Source organism: Stegodyphus dumicola, chromosome 6, assembly GCF_044657685.1.
Source record: "Stegodyphus dumicola isolate Sdum_Otavi_A_Nest chromosome 6, ASM4465768v1".
NCBI classification, from domain to species: domain Eukaryota; kingdom Metazoa; phylum Arthropoda; class Arachnida; order Araneae; family Eresidae; genus Stegodyphus; species Stegodyphus dumicola.
Genome location: NC_140773.1, coordinates 178,053,962 through 178,076,416, shown reverse-complemented (window position 1 = coordinate 178,076,416; position 22,455 = coordinate 178,053,962).

Sequence of the window (22,455 nt, the reverse complement as noted above, 5' to 3'; positions counted from 1 at the left end):
TTTCTGTGCGCCTGGACCTTTTCCGGGTTGGATCTGCTCGGCCAGTGATTGATCCGTCTGTTTCCTTTTTTGTGTTGGGGGACTCCAGCTAAGCTTTTGAGCTGACAGAATTCTTTCCTCCCTTCCAGGATTCTGTAATAAATCCTGTAAAATTTGAAAATCATTACATGTTTAATTGACTATGCAATATGTTTAATCGGCAATACACGGAAAGAATCCCTTGATTAAGGACTTTGTAAAATAAAATACCTCGTATTTCTCTGTAGAAAATCATGAAACCTCTAGATAAAACTCTAGCAATGCTGACCATTAGGGCATTATTGTCCACATTACTTTGTATAATTCATATATACATACATAATAATTATATTTTTATAGATGGACAAATTTCCTTCAGGCAAGTTAACATTTGCCCGTGTTTTTCTAATCTCTTCAAAAATTTCAAACATTTGTTCCAGGGCTCATATTATTTTTTATGTGTTTTAAAATGCTTTACGTGCATACTCTTCCACTCCTCTGGTATCATTTATTACGTTTAGTTTCATACTCAGGAGGCCTCGGCTCTGAGGAGGGAGAATTCATAAACTGCGAAGTTAGATTTAAGTTAAGTTTTATCCGAGAGTTAAGATTTATCCGAGCGGCGAGAAAGCGCGGCGACGTGTGCAACGGGCAAAGCTGGCAGGTTTCACATCAAATTTTAAACGAGTTTTTAAAATAGGGTTCAATCAAATTTTAAACGAGTTTTTAAAATAGGGTTCACTTATATCAAACTCTTCCCCTCACCTAACTTGGATCCCCCTCCCAAAAAATAAAGAAGGCATATCGACCCATAGTTGTATTTAATGAAAGGTGTCGATCTACAATTAATTACTACATCCCCACTTATTTAGTTTGTGCCTATGTTATTAAATAACTTAAGCACTAAATAGATGACAATAGAATTTAGGAACACTGAATTTAGTAAATAAGAAAAGTGCATATATCTTATGTACCTTTTTTATTCATTACATGTTGCATTTTATGATATCGGCCTTATTCTGCATTAAGTAAAGAAAGTGAAACGAAGAAATAAACCATGGATACACCGACACCGTTTTCAAAGTATTCAGCAAAGTCCTTGTTATTTATATCTGCTGAAATTTGACAAGAAAACGAAATTTTATGTGCTTATTAAATTATTATTTTTTCTTGTTAAAAACTATAACAGCAAGATAATAGAAAGAAAAAAAAATTAGGAAAGATGGGAAAATATGAAAAGAGAAACTAAGACAATAAAAAGTAATAAAAGAGGTATTATTTGTATTAATTCATTATGGCAAAGCTTTCATGTTTCGTGTAAGAACTGCATAAATGGAGAAGTGTGTTTCATCCAAAGCATTCAAAATGGAACAGCCTCGTACTCGCGATACACTTAGGGATATCCATGCAAGTATCCACATAACCACACTTTCAATGGTATTTAAACTCGGGCCGAGCTACCAGAGTTAAGCGGTCTTGCTTTTTGGAAGAGAGACTGGAGTTATATTCTCTTGAAATGCACATTTTCTAATAATCTAATAATCTCTAATTCTTTCTGGTGTTTCTCTAATATATTTATCAATATAAACTTGTGTTGAACATAATTTGCAACTAAAATGTGTGTACGTACTTTCTCATCCATTCAGTTCCTACATAGTAAAAACGCTCAAAACGTACACAGCATAAAAATGCATTTTCATTATTGATTTTTAAATTTTAGGCAAAATGTTTAATGTACATTAATCAATGAATAATAATTCTACCAAATATTCTTAAATCTTCTGTTTATATCTGATTTTAATGCAGTAATATTCAGAACTTACTGTTGATCTAATGCTAAGGTATTTCTCTAATTTTGCATTAGTTTACTATTTCTCGGGATTGAAAGGATATCGTATATGATTTGATCTGCTTTTACTGAAATATCTAATAAGTAAATATAAAGATATCTTATTTTTTTTACAAAAAATTTTTAATTGTTGTTTTAATTAAAAATAAAGCGAAAATATTCATATTCCATTACGAATTTTAATATAGTTAGCAAATAAAATCGACAGACTGCTTTGTGAAAATTATTTTGCTTGTTCGGACAAATTATCCCCCGTTTTTATATGTTTCTACTTAAATTATATTATTATGTTTTTGCGTACTATTTAGAAGTAATGTTTTCGTATTCAAAAAAAAAATAATTTCAGTTATTAGAAATGATAATTGGATATAAATATGTTAATAAACACACTGCAACCTTTCATTGGATAAATTATTAGCTGATATTTTATTAACACGGCAATTTATATATTTCAAAATTTATATCTAAATGCTACGATTTCACGGACAAAATATAATTTTAATTTTACTCGTAAAACGGGTAAATGGACATTTTTAATCTCATAATTGGGACAATCAGCTACAAAGCTGACGATTCTTCATGAAATAAGAATTTAACATTTCTTCTGCAAGGTACAGTCAAGGACCTCATCAAAAATTCTTTGCTGTATTGTTTCTACAGTTAGACTAACATAATGCGAACTAAAGAGAACAACATTTAATACTTCCAATGCAAATTTATAACAAAATTATTCATTTCTATGAAAACAAAGACGAAAATAGTTCGTTATTTAGCATGGGTTGAATAAAATCCATCTGAGAAGCGAACTCAAACCGCAGTGAATACCGTTGAATAAAAACCGCATGAGAAAATATTGCAACTTAATAACATAGAATAAAAAATCAGCTGATACAAGTCAGCAATTTCTATAATGAAAATTACGATAATCTAGAACAGATCTTAATATTAGATTAAAATGAACATATTAGATAAATTTGAGTAAAATAACCGTGCCTTTGAAATCAATCTGCCTGCATGTCATGAATAATTTACTAAAACATTTTGCTTCTATCAAAGTTTTCGATTAAAGTTACATATTTGTTTCAATAAACGTTTCCCAAATGGTGGTAGAGTTGATATTTAAAATTCCGCAGAATATCGTAATATAAATCATTACCCGCTCCTACCCACCTCTTGGAAAATAACAAAGAATACAACCCTCTCTTTCAGTTTAAATAATAATGTACACGGAAATGTAATATCCGTGTAACGAAAGACGAAATGTAACTTGAAATTACGGTTTGAAGCCTGTCAGTGCTGCAAGTTTGGTTTCTATCAGATATGTCCATCATTTCTGATCATCTCTTTAAAACAGTCTGAGTCATAATACTCATTGCTGTCTCTCTGCTCGGCGTTTCTAATAGTGGGTGACAGACCATATCCTGGAACTGTGGAAACCCCACACATTTGCTGGTGCCATAAGAAGGAGCAGGGTTACCTTAATTTGGAGCTGCAGTTTGGCTGATAGAATGAAACACAAATCTGCATAAAAATGGGAGTAAGTAATCGGATCTGATTTTTCAGTAGTATTTCATTCCAGATCAAGACGTATGTACGCAATTTCATCGCTTTGAAATAAACATGATTGTTCATTTTATGAAATATTAAATTAATAGGTTAGCACTGATTTCTTCGTTTGTTTAAAAATAATCAAACAGCAACCTCTTTAGCGTCTACATCGAAGTGCTAGTATTTATCTTCAAGAAATACTAGTTTACATTTACGTAGCTTCGTACTGATTCGTTCATGAAATAAGTTTTAGTAAGTGCGTGAATTGTGCTATTTTTGGCTTTACGATAGGCTACTTTGGGGCGGTATGGACTTTTAAGCCGGGTGAAAGGTTGCATATATATATAACGTATATGTATATATACGTTTGATACTGCCTATCGCGAACGGTCAAAATGGATATTTCCTCTGTAACATGATACCAATATTTTTCTCTATTACAATACTTCGTACAAGAAAGTAAAAAAGACATAACTCAGTCTCCCTTGAAATGCGTGAAGCACTTTATAGAACAAGGTTTAATCAACTGATGAATTTTATTTGCTTTCAAACATGTTCCTGAAAGACATATTGTATATTAAGAAATTAATGCAAGAATCAAGACAATTGCTTTTTAAGAGCATTTATTATTTAATAATTAAATTTATACTTATTTTGTTATTGGTGAAGAATGAATAATTTGCTTTGCTGTGTTGGAAAGTAATTCATAGTAAACTGATGGTAGTCTGACGTAAAATATATTTCTCGCTCAGCGAACATACTCCCCGCAAGATACTACCTTCGTTAAATATAAATATTTTATACACAGTCTTTGCTGACTTTTTTTCTATAATAATTCCTTTCCGACATGAAAACCCAAAGCATAATCTTTAAAGCTTCAGTTTGGACATTCCCTGAGAAGTTAAAAATATATCCTACTGTCCCAAAGGACAAGTAACAAAAGCTTACTAGCCTATATCAGTTTCTTGACGTTGACCTCGTAACTCTCCTTTCAAGCTAAAATTAAAACTGCTCGCATCAACTTAGATTTCCAGCTCCGTTGAAGCGGACAGTGGTCGCAGAAGATAGTCTGGTGGGCCATCTAATGTAGCATAAAACTTTGCAAATGGCCGACAGGGGAATTTCAGGCACCGCTAACAGCTTGTCTTGTTTTCATCTTGCAAGCAGTTTGTAAACACTGAAAGGAACATTAGGAGGAGGTATTTTTCTCAGTTTTATTTATTTAGACTACCATAATAAACATAGAACTTTATTTTTGCGGTATTCCCTAAGGTGAAAGATTGCAAGAAAGGTAAATAAATCTCTGCACTCTTGGGCATTTTCGCCAAGTTCTGTTTTCCCTGAAGAGGGAATTGTTAGTTGAATTGAATTCATGTCTTGGGACGGTAGATTAGAGGAGTTGGCTAGATATTTCAAACCGCGTCTTTTGATGCGAGTTACTCTTTTTAGAATGCGCAAGAGAACAACTTGTAGATTATAGAAATGAGAAAATGGAGGAAATAAATAGCACACACTTCAAGAATGTACATCTGTAATAAAATTACTTTTCCTTAGTTAATAATAAATAAATAAAAAAATATTAGCTCACTTTTGTTATAGCTGCTGAATAATTTACATTCTAGCAACTTTTGAAAAACTGAAATCTTTACTGTCAATAGACAAATATTTCAAGAAACTATAAAACGTTTCGAGACTTTGATACAGTAATTAGAAAAGATTACAAATTAACATATAATAAAACTAAGTACGATTTAGTTTTAAAAGGCCATTCTTTTAGATAAATTCTCAAAACACTCCATGATAGTCTGATACATGCTACCTGTTCTTCAGAGGAAAAATATTTTACTTTTGAAGAGGCAAAATATTCTTCTCTTTGAAGAAAGGAGACCTAGATAAGTTCCTCTCAAAATGCATCGAGTGTTTTACTAACGTTAATTGCAGGGTTTTTAATTCATCTATTAGTTAACGTAGGATAATAACAATTGAAAAATATTATTACTTTATAGAATCTTTTATACATTGTATAAACAAAGGGATTATATTAAAGTTAGGCTTCAGATTTCACTTAGAAATTTATAAAAACATATAAATCTTTCTTTAGAGTTAATTTTCAATCTTGTTTACATCAATTATTTAAAAATATTTAATACGAGAAAAAATTATTTTCTTTTACAATATAAACATCACAACATTATTAACTTATTCACTATCAGGAAATCAGGTATTGAAAGAAAGAAAATTCATTCACGGTTATAATGAAGGAAATGTTATTATTATTATTATTACATTATGTTTCCATTTTCATACACATTTATTTTGCATAATCATAAATTTGTTAACATTTATTCCTTATTTTGAGTTTTGCAAGCATATTTCCTTTATAATCTTATCACTCATAGTCATCACTTTTCTACTCATAGGAAATTATTATAAGTATTTTTATGTAATAACTACGTGCAAATAATCACTAGAATTTTGTAAACAACTCTAGAAGAACCTGAGACTTCGCCTATTGAAATCTGGAAGATTTAGGTATAAAATTTGGTGGCATACTGGCAATATCTGTGAAAATGTCTCACCAAGTCAGGTGAATTTTTAAAAATACTTTAGAAAACGTAATTTGAAAGTCTAACGGAAAGAAGTTTTCAAAATAATTCCAAAACTTCCTGTCCTTCCTTTAATTGCAGTGAACAACTCTGAATTTTTTGTGATATTCATGCTAAATTTGAAGTCTGACATTGGAAATTTTCAACATGTATTTTTGAGAGTTCTCTTTTCAGTAATTATATGCAAATATTAAATAATACTGCGGTATCATTTGAAAAAGATCATGTGAAAGAAAAGAGAAACTAGCCTTCTAACTAGTTTAACTAGCTTTTCAAACTGAAATGATTAATTAATTCCATTAACTGCTCCAACAAAAACAAAGTACATTATAAAATTTTTAATCAACTTTGTAGAAGAAAGGATATTATAATAAAATAGATTACTAGCAAAATATTATACCGCCATTATAACATACGATTAATATATAAGGTTTACTTTAATTGATACTTTCATGTTTACGTTAAAATCTGTTCTATAATCATACAGTTTTCGTCTGCTTCAATCAAAATATACGTAACTGAGACGATATTAAAAAAGAATAAAATCTAATGATATTTCAAAAATAAATATTTGAAAATAAACATGTAAAAAAAAACAACTGATTTTGCATTCAATCAGTTCAACAGCTTATAAAATAATCATATCCTTTTAAATTTCTATTAACGCATGTAGCATGTGCGTTTCGGTTTGTACACTGGTAATAATCAAAATATAAATGAGTGTTCTTGTTTTTTGTTGACAAAAATAATTTTTTAGATTCTAGACTTTATATCATTCTTATGAATAAACTTTAAATAAAAAATGTTGCGTCTCTTTTGTAGCTTTGCCAAATGCTGTTATGAAAAATGATAATTTTAAAAAGATCTTTCGACAAATAATAAAGATAAACGAAGAAAATAACAATAATACGAGTAAGTCTGAAAAGTGGTTGGCTTAGACCCAAATAAAACATATTTCATCTCTTCATAAAGTTCCTCAGAATACCGATTAATCGATTATTTCTCCGAGCAAATAAGAGTCATGTATCACCCCCGAAACTCTTAGGATTAAAACTGCCCAATTTAATTTTGCTTAAATGCTTGAAGGCGAGAATCTCAAGACGTTAGAAGCCCATAATAGCGATTACTGTGTGTTTAAGTTAATTGGAAGTTTCGAGGTCCGATCGCACCATTTTGTCACTCGAAGTAACGTAATTGCAACATTAATCACAACCGTGCCCCCTTACAGGAGAAGGAAGGAGTTCTACGGTCAACAAAAGCTTGAGGACTGCTTAAAGTGAAATGACGGTTAATTAAATGGCTTCGGTTTTCCTAACGTTGCTATGCGGTGAGCACTTGATGTATAGGAGAATGAAATTTCGCGATCCGATTTCGTAGCACCGAGAAATCTTCTGTCGTCAAATTTCGTGTTCATTTTTGATACCGTACAGAAACTGAAAAGCTTAATCATTAAAACACCATCTTTTTATATATTTGTTTTTACATTCACAATCGATAATGAATATAAGTAAACAAATTAAGTGCAAGTTAAAATTTTATAAGTTTTTTGTATTTTAATATTTAAGCTGAGGTTACAATTCTGTTATTACGTTTTAGCTTAAGATTATTATTATCTAGGTTATAGTTTTCTTTGTATTTAATGATATTTAATGTTTTAGAATAAGAATTCTTCAGTAAAGGATTAAGGTTATGCGTTATAAAGATTGGTATTGTAGGAACTATATAAAATGCATTATTAAAAATTCAAGTGAGTATATTTGATATGTAAAAAAAATATGCATGTATAACGCAGATGTGAGAAAAATAAATTTAGAGGTTATATCAAATTGTATTTTCGTTTTTATGAAAAATTAAGTTACTAATTTAAGAAAATTATGATTTCTACAAAGACCTTTCATCACATGTATCCTTAAGATTTTTACTTGGCATTTTTATGGCATTCATATTGTTTGTTCTCTCTGTCGTTGTCGAGGTTCTTTAATATTTTCAGAAAGATTGAATTGCTTCCCATCTTAAATCTTCGCGAATAAGAAAAGAATTTCATTTCTGAAACTATGGGGACGAAAACTGACGCGAATAATTTTGCTCTAAAGGACGGCCGGATATTTTTGCTAGATATAATTTATAAAAAATCGTAAAAAGTCATGATTTTGACAGAATGTGAAATATCTATTTATTATACTTTTCAGCTGAATTACTGTATTTATTAATTAAAGTTTTCCATATTTTCATTCCAAAGATGAAATATTTCTGTAAGTTACTATTGTTTGTAAGAAATTGAAATATATTCAATTAATTTCACTGCATATTTCCTTGCATAACATGCAAAACCTAATTCGTATGACATAAAGTAAGAATTCTGTCCTGAAACTCTAAGAAAGGGATAAGAAAAGGTATTCTTTTTAATGGATGGCCAGCCTGCATGAATACAAATCTCATCTATTGACCCTTTTTGAACTACAAATTTTCCTTCATATGCTTTGTTACGTGATTAAGAGGTAAGTCTGTAAGGCGTTTCTCCCGCCTTCTTAGCATGCCTTCGTGATGTAGTGGTCAGCGCGCTCGACGCGAATTCAGTAGGTCCGTGGTTCGGAGTCCCGGCAAGGGCATTGCTCATTTTTCACGACTCCTGCTTAAAAAAAAAAAAAAAAAAAAAAAAAAAAAACCTAATGTCTCCAAAAGTCAACAAATCTTCACTGTCTATTGCGCTTTCACAAAGAGGTAAGTCCACAAATATTCACTGTCTATGCTCTTTGTTATATGATTGTTGTAATGAAAATAAAATTTGGTTTTGCATTAAATGTCACAGAAAGCTTTTAGCTCGACTTTCATTAGAACACATACACAGAATTTCATTGAAATTCAGTATATGAATTTTGGTCTTTAATACTTCGCCATTGGGGAAAAATATTTGCTCATAAATAATGAAATGAATGAACATAAACTAAAATAGTAATAATAGAACAGTTTAGAGAAAATAACACCTATCTCAGATGGGAGGTCTAATGACAGCGTTTGAAGATGAACTTCAAAACTTGAATGTTTCTAAAAGGAATACTGTTAGAACCTCTAAAGTGTATTCCTTTTAGAAACATTCATTCTCATTAAAAATAGGATTAAATAAGAAATCGAATAAAATAAATTACTCACATTACAGAAACTAAGGAACGAAAAAAATGTGTTATAATGAATGCGGTCCTTATAACGTTCTGCCCGCAAATGAACATACATGACGCTCGTATTCTAAAATATCACTTCTTTCGCAGCGCATATGTGGTATCCGTTTCTCATATATGGCAAACGTTCATAAAAGGGTAGCTTAAATATGACGCTTTCTTATATTTCTGGGATTAAAACCAAAAACAACATCAAAGACCTAAATTGTCAACGATTGTTACGATGAACCATGTTATTATACGTCCTCAGGTTTCCTATTTTAATGCAACATCTGTTGCTCAGTAACACGTTTTTAAAGGTAAAAAACGATCGAATTGTTTATGGGCATTGATTTATTGAGTAATGTCTTCACATTGCTTCGACATCATAAAGCTCTTTCGTATTCCAGAACTGTAGGAAATTTTCTTTATTATGAATTTTTTATACTCGTTTTAGGCAAATGTAATTCATACATAAAGTTTTCGCTATATTTGTAATAAAATGTAATATATGAATTAATTAATCAATAAACAATTAATTTTACTGTTATAATTATTAAAATGATTTAAATAATAAAAATTCCAAATGATGTAACAGAAATAAAAAAATAATAATAAAAATATCTGAAATTCATAAATTTATTAAGAAATCGTTTAACAGTTAGACATTCGCAAAATCTCAAAAAAAAAAAAAAAAAAAAAAAAAAAAAAAAAAAAAAAAATCTTTGTTAATTTATGAATAATTAGAGTTTTGTTTTTTCACTTTATCAGTGTTCATGATCTTAAAACGCCTTGTTTGGCATATCAAAATTAGCTTCCTTTCTGAAATTTTACTTAGCTTAATTATAATGTCAACAGGTAATTTAAGAAAGAATTACAAAAGTTAACGATGCAAAAAATTATTCATGCAGTGGTTATAACACATACTGATGTTAATAATGAATAGTGAATGTGCAAACAATTAAAACAGAGAGAAATAACTAACAAAAGCATTCATAGTAACAATTTCTAATTTACTGAAATATACCTAATATACAGAAAGTTAAAATGAAATAATATTGCAAAAGAGAAAGTGAAGCAGTTTATATATGATAGAAAGTTCTCCAATATTTCATCAACTGTTGCGTACTTTGGAATCTAAAGATTTTTTTTTCTTTAATTAACTAATGCGATGCAGTATTGAAAAAAAAAAAAAAAAAAAAAAAAAAAAAAAAAAAATTTACGCTATTTCATGCTGCAATAAAGAAAGGAAGGGAATAAATCAGTTATCCAGGAAGTGCTATATAGACATTGCGCCCCACAATCCATCATTATTTATTCTTCTATATTGGAGAACTTTCTAGCATATATAAAATGCTTCACTTTCTCTTTTACAGCATTATTTAATTTTAACTTTATGTATATTAGGTATATTTCAGTAAATTAGGAGTTTTTACTATGAATGCTTCTCTTAGTTGATTTTCTCTGTTGTAATTGTTTGCGCATTCACTATTAGTTAATGATACCAAGAAAGTTCAAAGGAAACGGAGAGCAAACACCACTTTCTCAAAATTCTGGCAGTGCAGAATCAATGTATCTTAAGTGTACAGTAATAATAATAATAGAAATCGATATGCAGGCTTTCATAGCACAAGCTAAACGCTGGACCGATGAAGCGGTACATATTGCATGTCTCCGTTCGGTCTGTTGATATAGTAAAGTTCTGAGTGCAGCTTTCGTAATACAATAAAAAAATCCCTGATGGCCAGTTGATGAAGTCCTGGTATTCCATGCCCGAACGCTTCCTGTTTTGCCGTAGTACCACTACACACAGACGTAACATAAAAACTCTGGGAGGAAGAGGGATTCATCTGGAAAGACGATATCAAGCGATTCACTCCCCGTCGATTGTGCGATACTACATACTACGGAATATACAATACTTGGAGTGCAAAATCATATACAACCGAATTAATGGGTAAGTTGAAAAAAATCCTCCAATGCTGATGGGTAGATCAAAACGGGTACGAGGGTTACTGAAATCATGCTACACATCTTCATGAGTTAACGTTTATGATGCTGTGTGATCCGTATTAGCCATTTGAACAAGATATCCCATTTCATGGTGCGATTACGCCACTTGGTATTTAGCGGTATCGGTAATACATCGGTAAGCTTTCCTTCTTTGAACCACCAGTTCTAAGTTCGTTACGCTGTGATCTCATCCCGCCGAACATAAACCCTTTTTGGAAGGATAAACTGCATTTCCTCAAGACCTTACCTTTACTTTTTACAGTACGAATAGGCTACTTTCATCGGTAAATTTGCATTTTCTGAACTAGTAGTTTCATGCTCATAATGTGATATCATTCCCACCAGCACAAACACCATTTTCTAAGAAAGATAAATCGTAATCTAGTTATAATAAGTCTAGTTATAAGTTATAAAATATAATCTAATTATAAAATAAGTTTTGGAATGAAATTACTTTTGAAAACAAAATGTTGCGGTTTGTTCTGTCAAAGCAAAGTCACTGCGTTTTATGGTTTCAAATACGAACTTGCAATCTCACTCTTCAGATTCCTGATTGATATCTAAGAAATTGTTAAACGTCTGTTCTTGATGTGTGAAAGAATGCAAGAATTTACGAAATGATGCAAGAATGCAAGGATGATGCAAGAATGTACGATAATGGATACTTTGTAATACAAAACTGCTTTTAAACTCTTTCTAGAAGAAATGCTAACATTTAGAAATATTTTGAAACCAACTTCTAGAGGAACTATAAATATTTCAAAATTTTTTGCAACTAGCTATCTTAAACTACAGAACAGCCTTAAGTCTATGAATATTTCCCTTCTCTTTTTGAGTAGAAACAAGTATCGCTAAGCAGAAATGTAACTTTCCTATATGATAAAATATATCTTTAACCGTTAAATAATATTAAATCTCAAATTAAGAAATATTTCAGTTTTAAAAGCTTAAATAGATGTTTCTGTATAACATTTTAGAATGTAAGAAAATATAAGTAAAACGTAGAAAACGAATGAAGATATTAAATGTATATAATGCATATTTTAAATAAAATGAGAAAGTAAAATATTTAGCTGATTGCAGTTATACGTTGTTGTGTAAACTTATCATATCCAGTAGATTTCATTTTTGACGCAACCCTTATTATAATCTACGCAGAAGTAGAGTTTGAAATTTTATTAAAAATACTTAGATCAATCATTATTATAAACCTCTTTAATATTTATGTTAGTGGTGTAAACGTTAAGAAAACATATTGCAAAATGTTATTGAGAAGTATAGTTTGTTTTAAAATAATTCCTCTTGTTGCAATGATGAGCAATGTATTTTTATAACAGTGGAAGTTAAATAACTGATATTATGCTGAGTGATTGGCAATAATTTCTATTTTATTAAGATACAATCTCTTTTATCTTTTTTACAATGGAAACACTGATATCATGCGACAATAATGTTAATTTCCTGAAGGTTAACATTTTAGTTTTGTTCTTTCCATTTCTCTTGCTTTTCGTTGCGCCTGGTGCGTAAAGTTTAGTAACTCACGCGAATTTTAGTTTTACCAGAACTTAATTTAAATAATTCTAATTCTTATCACGGAGTAAAAATCTTGAAAATGGGCTTTGCCTCAGCGATTTTAGTTGCTGTGAATTTCTTCCTGCTGCATTATAAATGACCACGAGTATTAGAAGATTTATGACTGAAATTTGAATTCTAGTGTACAGAAAACTCCAAAAATAACTTAGCAAATTATTGCCGGGAAGCAGCTGATTTTGAAATGTTAATTTTATTATTAGCTTCGAGGAAGAGCTGTCCTAGCATCGAAAACTAGTGATTTTCTTTTTGCTGTTATGTTGTAATTTACTTTAATCTTAAATCTAAAAGAAGTGACAAATAATATTTAGTTGATTTTTTTCTTGCAATGCTATAATTCCCTATGACATTGAGCGTACTGTAAACTAATCCCTAAATTTAATACAATTTACATTGGTAACCTTAAGTTAAAACTATACTCTAATTTCAGGTATAATAAATAGAATTAACAGTAAACCGAATGATGTTGTACCGATATACGAAATATATGGGATCAGAAACGTGTTTTCTTATTTGCGGCAATGCTGAAAATATTCGCAGAAATCATTAACTAGATATACTGAAAATTAAATTTGTTTTAAACTAAATCAGTTTCAACGTTTTAAGGTGTAAGCACATTCAGCCAGATTATGAACTAACTCCGGTTATAACTGGTTATGAGAATTTTAGAAATTACATATTTCATTTTAATATCGTTGTAAGTCTCACCTTTTTGGAAGCATAAATTAAAACGAGACTCAATCTGTACTTTAGCAACTAACAGCTATGTCAATTAATCAGACGGAGAACATAGGAAGGGCGTAAAAGACCTTTTTATTTAAACTCAGAAATTTAACAGAAGGCATTTCTTGCGCTTAGAAAACCCGCCAAAATTTATGGCGTAACTCAAAACGTAATCAATGTAAATTAAATCAAGTCGTAAGAAAGCCAAAGGCTAGGCAGAAAAAGTAAAGCGCAAACTGGCTCAAACCTAAGACAGGGTGACAGGGCCGCAGACAGACAGCTGTCGAAAGATTCAGCTAGTAATCTGACCTTTAGCAAGTGGAACACGCTCTGAATAAACACTTTTTACATCATTTCTTCCTTTAAATACTATCTCTTTCTGCCTCATTTGAATATGTGCCAACTGAAGATTGCATTCTGGCAGGAAAACAGAAGAGTAGAATGATAGTGGAGATATTGAACATAAAATAACTGGTTATCTAAAAATAAATACATTTTTATATTGTGACTAGTTGCTTTGGCGCTTGCGGCAATGCTGTAGAAGATGTAGGGCACATCTTATTGCACTGCGGGTTATATGTGAGTGCTAAAATTAATTTTAAGGTGAGTTTAAGGCATATCTCCATTTAATGGCGTCCTATTTTTCTTTGCCCTTGTCAGGAGTTCTGAAGCTTTAGCAGTCTTGTGCAACTTTACTTTCTTATTTAAATTTTTAGCATTATTATTTTTATTAATTATTGCATTATTATCTTTTATGTGTCATCGTAATTTTATTGTATTTTATTGTATTTTATTTATGTAATTAAGTCATGTATTAATGTATTGTATTATTATTGTACCGTATGTCCTATCTATTAGTATTATTTTTCACATTTTATTATTATTATTCTCATGATTTATTTTCTCTTAAGTAGCTGTATTATTATAGTTTTATTATTTGTAATATATTTTAGCATTCTTAGTAGTATTCACATTATTTTATATATATTCCTTATTCTCTCTAGATCTAGATAATATGTATTATTACTGTATTATATCTCCTTTGCATTATTTGTCCAAAGAGGCAATTTGCCCAGAAGGACTATTAATTTCGCTTTTGCACTGATTTTGAACTGATTCATTATAAACGAAGAATCACTTTTTAATTGTTGCCACCAAATACTAGAGCCCTGTATTATAAAGAAATTAAATAATGAAGAATCTACATAAATGTATGTATGTTTCTCGGACTGTGATAAAACAACGGTCCCTAGAGCTATAAAATTTTGAATAACCTACGTCTTCACTCGAATATGGGCATCTGAAAACCCAAATTTAGAATTTGAAATTTGTTTTATTATCTGTTTCATATTTTGTAAAGTATTGATGAGTTTTTGATTAAGAAACTGAACGATTTCAAAGCGAGCAATGGCAAACTGTACGAAAAAAAGAAATCATTTTTATCTCCAGCACGCGAGACTGTGTATCGGAAATTCTAAAGATTTACTCATCTTAAGATAATTTTGCGATATTGCTGTTGAAATGAATTTTATGGTTTAAGTGCGAAGGACATTAATCAATAAAGGTAACGCACAAAAGGTTAAAAAAGCCCTTTTGGGCGTAATGTAAAATCTGAAAACTTTCAGTTTGTTTTAAATTTTTGAGTTATTTACTAACGTCTGTACATCTCGTGGCATACTTTGTGGAACACGAAAAGTTTTGTATCTGTTTTGTACAAAAAAAAAAAAAAAATAAAATAAAATAAAATAAATAAAACTATATCAATTAGATTATGATAAAAAGTAAAACTTAAATTTAAATTAATAAAAGATTTTTTTTTGCTTTTAATCAATACGTTTGTTAAAAAACTTCACATTCATTAAATCTGGGAGATCAATTAATAATTTTTTGCTTTGCTGAGTGGAAACATCCTGAGAACAGAAAGTTAAACGAAACGTCTGTATATGGCGCTTGGAAGACAAATTAAATATTGTACATTTTAATTCAGAGCAACACTTGGCAATTCGCGTGGATGATAAAAGCAGTTAAAGTCGTTTTTATTATAAAGAAAGCGATAAAGAAGGAAAACATTGTACATAAATATTTTCAATTTAATTACGCATTTTTATTGAAATCTGAAGGTAGTAATTTCAGATAGGAAGAAAATGTTAAAAATATTCAGTTTAAAAATTAGAATGTTTCTATAAAACGTTCCTTGTTAGCAGACTGTCTGTGAAGGGAAAGAGATAGGAAACATGATCATGCTTTTTGTACCCTTTGAACACGCACGTGCAGGCGCTTATGTCCACGTCCGCTTTGTTCACGATTACATGTATCTCGTGTCACTTTTAAGTTCCCGTAGCCTCTACAACAGCGAATCGATGTTTTTTTAAAGACGAGATTATCGATTGTATCCGTCATCGTATCGACGCGTTTATTAAGCTCACGATGCGTGAATGCAATCAGTGTCAAATCCGATGGCTGAGCTAGTGCAGGGAAAACAGGTAATTATTCTCGCATGCATCACGTTCGGTCGGAGTCCTTGCATCGACTCATCTCGCTAAATCCGACCTGGCAACCGCGATTTCAATCACGTTTACAAGTATGGCGACGTTATGCCACTTTTGGCGAATTTTATGTAAACAACTTGTTGCGTTTCACGGTCAATACAGTAGAATTTTGCACAGAAGTCTATAAAATAGATACAAAGCCGGATTGAAGCAAAAGCTAAAAGCATCCATGTGTAATTGGTTATGAATGCTATTTAAATGTTATAGATCGTCTCATTCCCTAAATTACTGTCAAACTTTGAATTAGACGCACACTTCGTAAATAAAATTCTTAGCACAGATCGAAGTATTATACTCCATTCCATCTCAATAAAATGAATATTAGAATAAAATTAGTGAAAGTTTTGTGTCCTGGTGGATATAAAAGCTTAAATATTCTAATATGTAAAATAGAGCTTTTCCATTTCCATATTATTCGCACGTTCGTTGAAAACTTCTTTTAATTTTTTTAAAGATTTTATTTGCATGTTTACTTTTGCTATGTGTTTGTCGAAAGAGGCCTGGTGTTCTATTAAACTTAATATGTTTCACAAACAATAATCAATCAAAAAATGGACTGTATTCCTACACTTTTATTAAATTACACTTGTCAGCGATGCAAAATAATTGATACAAAATAAGCAAGCCATTCTACATGGCTGTCACAAACACAATTCTATCAATCAATTATCTTGTTGCCACACATAAAGTTCAAAACTAAAAGAAGAAAAACAAAAGGAATTTACGCTGTTTGTAACAATAAAATGAAGCAAACGATACTCACATAAACATCCTGGCCCTCGTTGAAATCCCAGGGGATTTCAACAGTTGGAGGATTTTGAAACTTCTTAGTCTGTAATAAAGGATAAACATAAGAAAAATAATACAAAATATTATATGCGAAGCAGTTCATAGTTTTTTAGTCTGAATAGGAAGAGGACACAATTTCACGACTGGTCATTTAATGACACCATGACCAGTTTTAATACTAGCAACTCTGACTCTTTGATCTGAGCCCGGATGAACAGCAATTATTCTCCCTAACCTCCATTTAAGAGGCGGAAGGTTGTCTTCTTTGATGAGGACTAAGTCATTGACTTCTAAATTGTTTTGACTTTTTTGCCATTTAGGTCTTTGTTAAAGCTGAGACAGGTATTCTCGACTCCATCTTTTCCAGAAATGCTGAAAAATAAACTGTCTCACATGCCATCTGTCAATGTGATTGAAGGAACTATAATTTAGGTCTGGTTCAGGTATGGCAGTTAAAGACGTTCCTATTAGGAAATGACCAGGTGTTAATGCAGTTAAATCATTTGGATCAGCCGAAGTTGGACACAATGGCCTAGAGTTGAGACAAGCCTCAACCTGCGCTATCAAGGTCTGAAATTCCGGATAGGTCAGCACAGTATCACCAACAGTCCTTTTTAGATGTAATTTCATTGACTTTACTGCCGATTCCCATAGTCCACCAAAATGGGGAGATGATGGCGGATTGAATATCCATTTTATTTCCTCTAAAGACAAAAATTGGTGAATTTCTTGATTTTGCTTACATTGCAAAAAACATTTTCTGATTTCTTTGTCTGCACCTTTAAAGTTAGTACCGCAGTCACTATAAATCTCAAATGGTTTCCCTCTTCTTGCAATAAATCGTTTCAATGCACTTAAAAATGCCTTTGTTGACAAATCTTCTACCACTTCAAGATGTACTGCCTTGATTACAAAACACACAAATAAGCATACGTAATATTTAAATGATTTTTGTCCACGTCCTGCACGATGTTTAATCATGAACGGTCCAGAAAAATCTATTCCAGTTCGATGAAATGGTCGCGATTGTGTTACTCTAGATTCCGGTAGATCAGCCATTATTTGACTTGCAGTTTTAGCTCTAAGTTTGCAACACGTGATACAAGATTTTACTACTTTTCGGACAGCAGATCTAGCAGCTATGATCCAAAATTGCTGTCTAATTAAAGATAGAAGAAGTTCCGGTGCTGCATGCAGATATTTGACATGAAAGTGTCTAATTATGATTTCTGTCAGATTGTGTTTTGAAGATAATAAGATTGGATGTTTTTCATTTTCTGACAGTTGCGCATTTTTCAGTCTTCCTCCTACACGTAACACTTTGTTGTCATCTAAAATTGGACACAAGCTAAGGAGGTTGCTGTTTGTAGGTAAGTCCTTTCCCAACTCCAAACATTGAATTTCTTTAAAAAAGTGAAATCGCTGTATTATTCGGACAATACAGAAAGTTGCAGCTCGAATTTCATTACTAGATAAAAAAGACGTATTTCTTTCTAGATATGCTACTTTAGAATTCGATATGAATCTTAATGTCCAAGCAAATATGCGTTGTAACTTTGGAAAGGAAGATATATTTGATATAATAGCAAGTTCCTGTACAGGTTCAGAAACTACAAATGAGACAGTTTTACGTGCATCTGGTAATGCCTCTTCATCTATAAGAATATTTTTAGATAAGGCAATCTCACTGCACTTTAACCAAGAAGGACCATTCCACCACAATTGATGAGATAATAGTTCTGCAGGAAATAATCCACGTGAAGCACATTCAGCTGGATTTTCCTTTCCATCAACATGACTCCAGTTCTCAGGTGGTAAGATGGATTGTATTTCAGAAACTCTATTGGATACGAATACTTGCCATTTTTTAGGATCTGACCTTAGCCATGACAACACGATTTGTGAATCACTCCAAGCTTGCACTAAATCAAAATTTATAACTAATGCAGCTTTTACAGACTGAATCAAGCGTGTCAATAACACTGCTGCACATAATTCCAGTCTTGGAATCGTAATAGATTTTAATGGTGCTACACGAGTTTTAGCTGTTGCGAGTTTAACATTAATGTCAGAGTTATTGCAAGTTTTGATATAAATAACTGCTGCATAACCTCTTTCAGACGCATCACAAAATCCGTGAAGTCCACATCGAAAATAATCAGGTAGCAGAATTTTCCTAGGTATATTTATAGAATTCAAAAGTTTAACTTCTCTACATAGATTTCTCCAATTTCGATCAATCTCTTCTGTTACAGGATCATCCAATGATAACTGTAATTTCCACAATTGCTGAAGGATCATTTTAGCGAGAATTACAAACGGAGCTATCCACCCCAATGGATCGAATAGTTTTGCTACGAATGACAAAATAATTCTTTTAGTCGGAACACTTTGATACTCTATTACACCGACATTACATTTGAATTCATCATTGTCCGGATGCCAATCCAATCCCAGAACTTTCAATGGTTTGTCTTCTATTACACGATGAATATTGTCACTATCTGTGTTTGTTAAGCCAGAGGTTTTTAACAATGACGGTTCACTTGTCGACCATTTGTGAAGCTCAAAGCCACCACTTTTTAGCAGATGTTGCAATTCGTCTATTAATGCAATACCTTCCGAACTATCGTTTACACCAGTTAACATATCATCAACATAAAAATCTCTTAAAACTATATTCTTTGCCTTTGGAAAGTTCAATCCTTCATCAATCGCTAACTGCCTCAAAACTTTGGTTGCAAGATATGGAGCAGCTGCAGTTCCATATGTAACTGTTTTCAAACGACAAACTTGTATTTGCTTATATGGGCTATCTCTCCATAATATTCTCTGAAAATCTCTATCTTTTTCATGAACCTTTATCTGTCTGTACATCATTTTAATATCAGCGGTTATTGCAATGTTATGAAGTCTAAATCTTAGTAAAATACAAATTAATTCATCTTGTATTTTTGGGCCTATCATTAGTGTATCATTTAAAGAAACACCTGTGGTTGTTTTAGCGCTCGCATCGAAAACAACTCTCAATTTTGTTGTTAAGCTAGAGTCCTTCAACACAAAGTGACGTGGGATATAATAGTGTTTATTCTCTAATTCATAATCTGTGTCTGGCACTAATTCTACGTGTTCTAGTGAAAAGTACTCTTTCATAAACTGAATATACTGGTTGTAAATTTCTTTCATAGATAACAGCCTCTTCTTCAAGTATTGAAAACTTCTGTACGCCATTTCACGGGAGTCACCTAGAATATCTCTATTATGTTTGAATGGTAATGCAACTGAATAACGACCTGATGTGTCTCTAAAATGCGAGTTTTTAAAATGTTCTTCACAAAGTTTTTCTTCATTTGTTAAAGGTTGTACATTTGGAAACTTTTCTAACTCCCAGAAAGAATTTACTAACTCATCTGTGTTTGTATTCAAATGATTTACATATACTGGCTCAAAATTTGTAGATTCAAAATTTGTAGTACCCGAAATTATCCATCCCAACCTCGAATTTAGAGCAAATGGTAGATCAGGACCACGTTTGACAATTTCTCCTGTCATTAAATGCAGAAATACATTTACTCCAAATAAAATGTCAACTGGTTGTGACTTGTAAAATAATGGATCAGCTAATTGTAAATCACTGAAGTTATCGAAGATGATTGATGGCAAAGATACATAGGGAATGTTATCTGTCACCTTGTCCAGTACAAACGCTGATGTTGATACACGAATATCACTTTTAAAATGAGAAGTGAATACTAAATCGACTTCCCCATTACTTATAGTATTAAATTCTCCTAAACATGATACAGAAATGGAATTATCTTTCACTCGTAATCCTAATTTCTTCACACAATCCCTTGAAATAAATGATCTCTGAGATCCAGTGTCACATTAACATCTACACTTCACAAATTGTTGCTTAGAATTTTGAACTTTTATTAAAGCAGTACACAATAAAATGTGACTGGTTTGATTAGCTTTTGCATTCGAATCATAATGAGAGGCACAAACTGTGGCTGAAACGTCCTTAGGACTCGTTAATTCATCTCTTTTAGGGATAGATTGCGTAGGCGGAGATATACTGTTTAACTGAGTTTTATTCTTTGAATTATTTACAATGTGCAAAATACTGTGATGCTTCTTAAAGCAATGTTGACATGTATTTAAACTCTTGCATTTTTTGAGCAAGTGCATATTAGATAAACAATTAAAACAGTAACGATTAGATTTTACAAATTCTATCCTTTGCTGAACCGATAAATTTAGAAATTCCGAACATTTGGCTAAACTATGATCTTCTTTACAATAACCACAACCCAAAGTAGCAACCATAACATTATTCTTATTTTGAAACACAGATTTAGGTACCTTATTACTTGTTGATTTGCTATTTTGAAGTGTTCTTGCATAGTTTTTTAGGAATTCAATTAAAGTCGTAAGTTTTGGAATTTCATTAGATTTTAACTGACGTTCCCACCATAATTTTGTAGCAGGGTCTAATTTTTGCAAAATTAAATAAGTCATTAAAGTGTCACCAAAATTATCAATGGTTTGATTCAATACTTCTAAAGAACGAATTACTTCATTAATATTGTCAACTAAATTTAAAATAGCAAATGCTGATTCATTTTGAATAGTTGGTAAACTTGAAAAACGTTTAATATATGCAAAAATTTGTTCTCTCTTATTTGAATATCTTTCGTCTAACAGATTCCATGCTATTTCAAAATTACAATCCGAAATTTGAATGGTTTGAATAATGCGATATGCTTCACCTTTCAACGAAGCCTTCAAATACTGCAATTTTTGAGCATTAGATAAATTTGTATTATTTCTTACACAAGCACTGAAAAGATCTTTAAAAGCTATCCATTCTGTAATATTACCACCAAAAGTCGGTAATGTTAACTTGGGTAATTTAATATTGTCAAGAACCTGTTCTGAAATTACACCATTAGAATTATTTTTACTATTATGATTTTTTAATATTTTTTCACCTTTAAATTTCCACAAATAAATTTTATCGGTGTACTCCTGAACATTATCTATTTCGTTTTCTAATTCTTTAGTATCTGTAATTAAACTTTCGATTTCAGAATCAAGCTTCCTTAACTCAGTTTCTTTTTGTTTCAATAATTCGACACATTCCTCTAGTTCTATTAAATTAATTTCATCTGCAGTTAAAATAGTTTCAATTTTCTTTACATAATTAGTAACACTCCTGCGTAAGACCGCTCTTTTTGTTTTAAAAGTTATAAGTTCACTCATAATTGATCAATTCAAAAACAGAAATTGTTCTTAAATCACTTAACACTATTATTAAAATGAAATCGAATTCTATGTTGTATTACAACATTGTTCTTAAAATTTAACAACAAATTAAACGAATTTTTGTTCAAAATCCACTTACCTCACAAAGTGGATAATTTTCACAAACCATATGCATATTGCGTTGTTAGAATACACTTAGAACAGTCACTATCTTCACTAGCTCTCCGGCTCGACGGACCAACAATATGTTCTATTAAACTTAATATGTTTCACAAACAATAATCAATCAAAAAATGGACTGTATTCCTACACTTTTATTAAATTACACTTGTCAGCGATGTAAAATA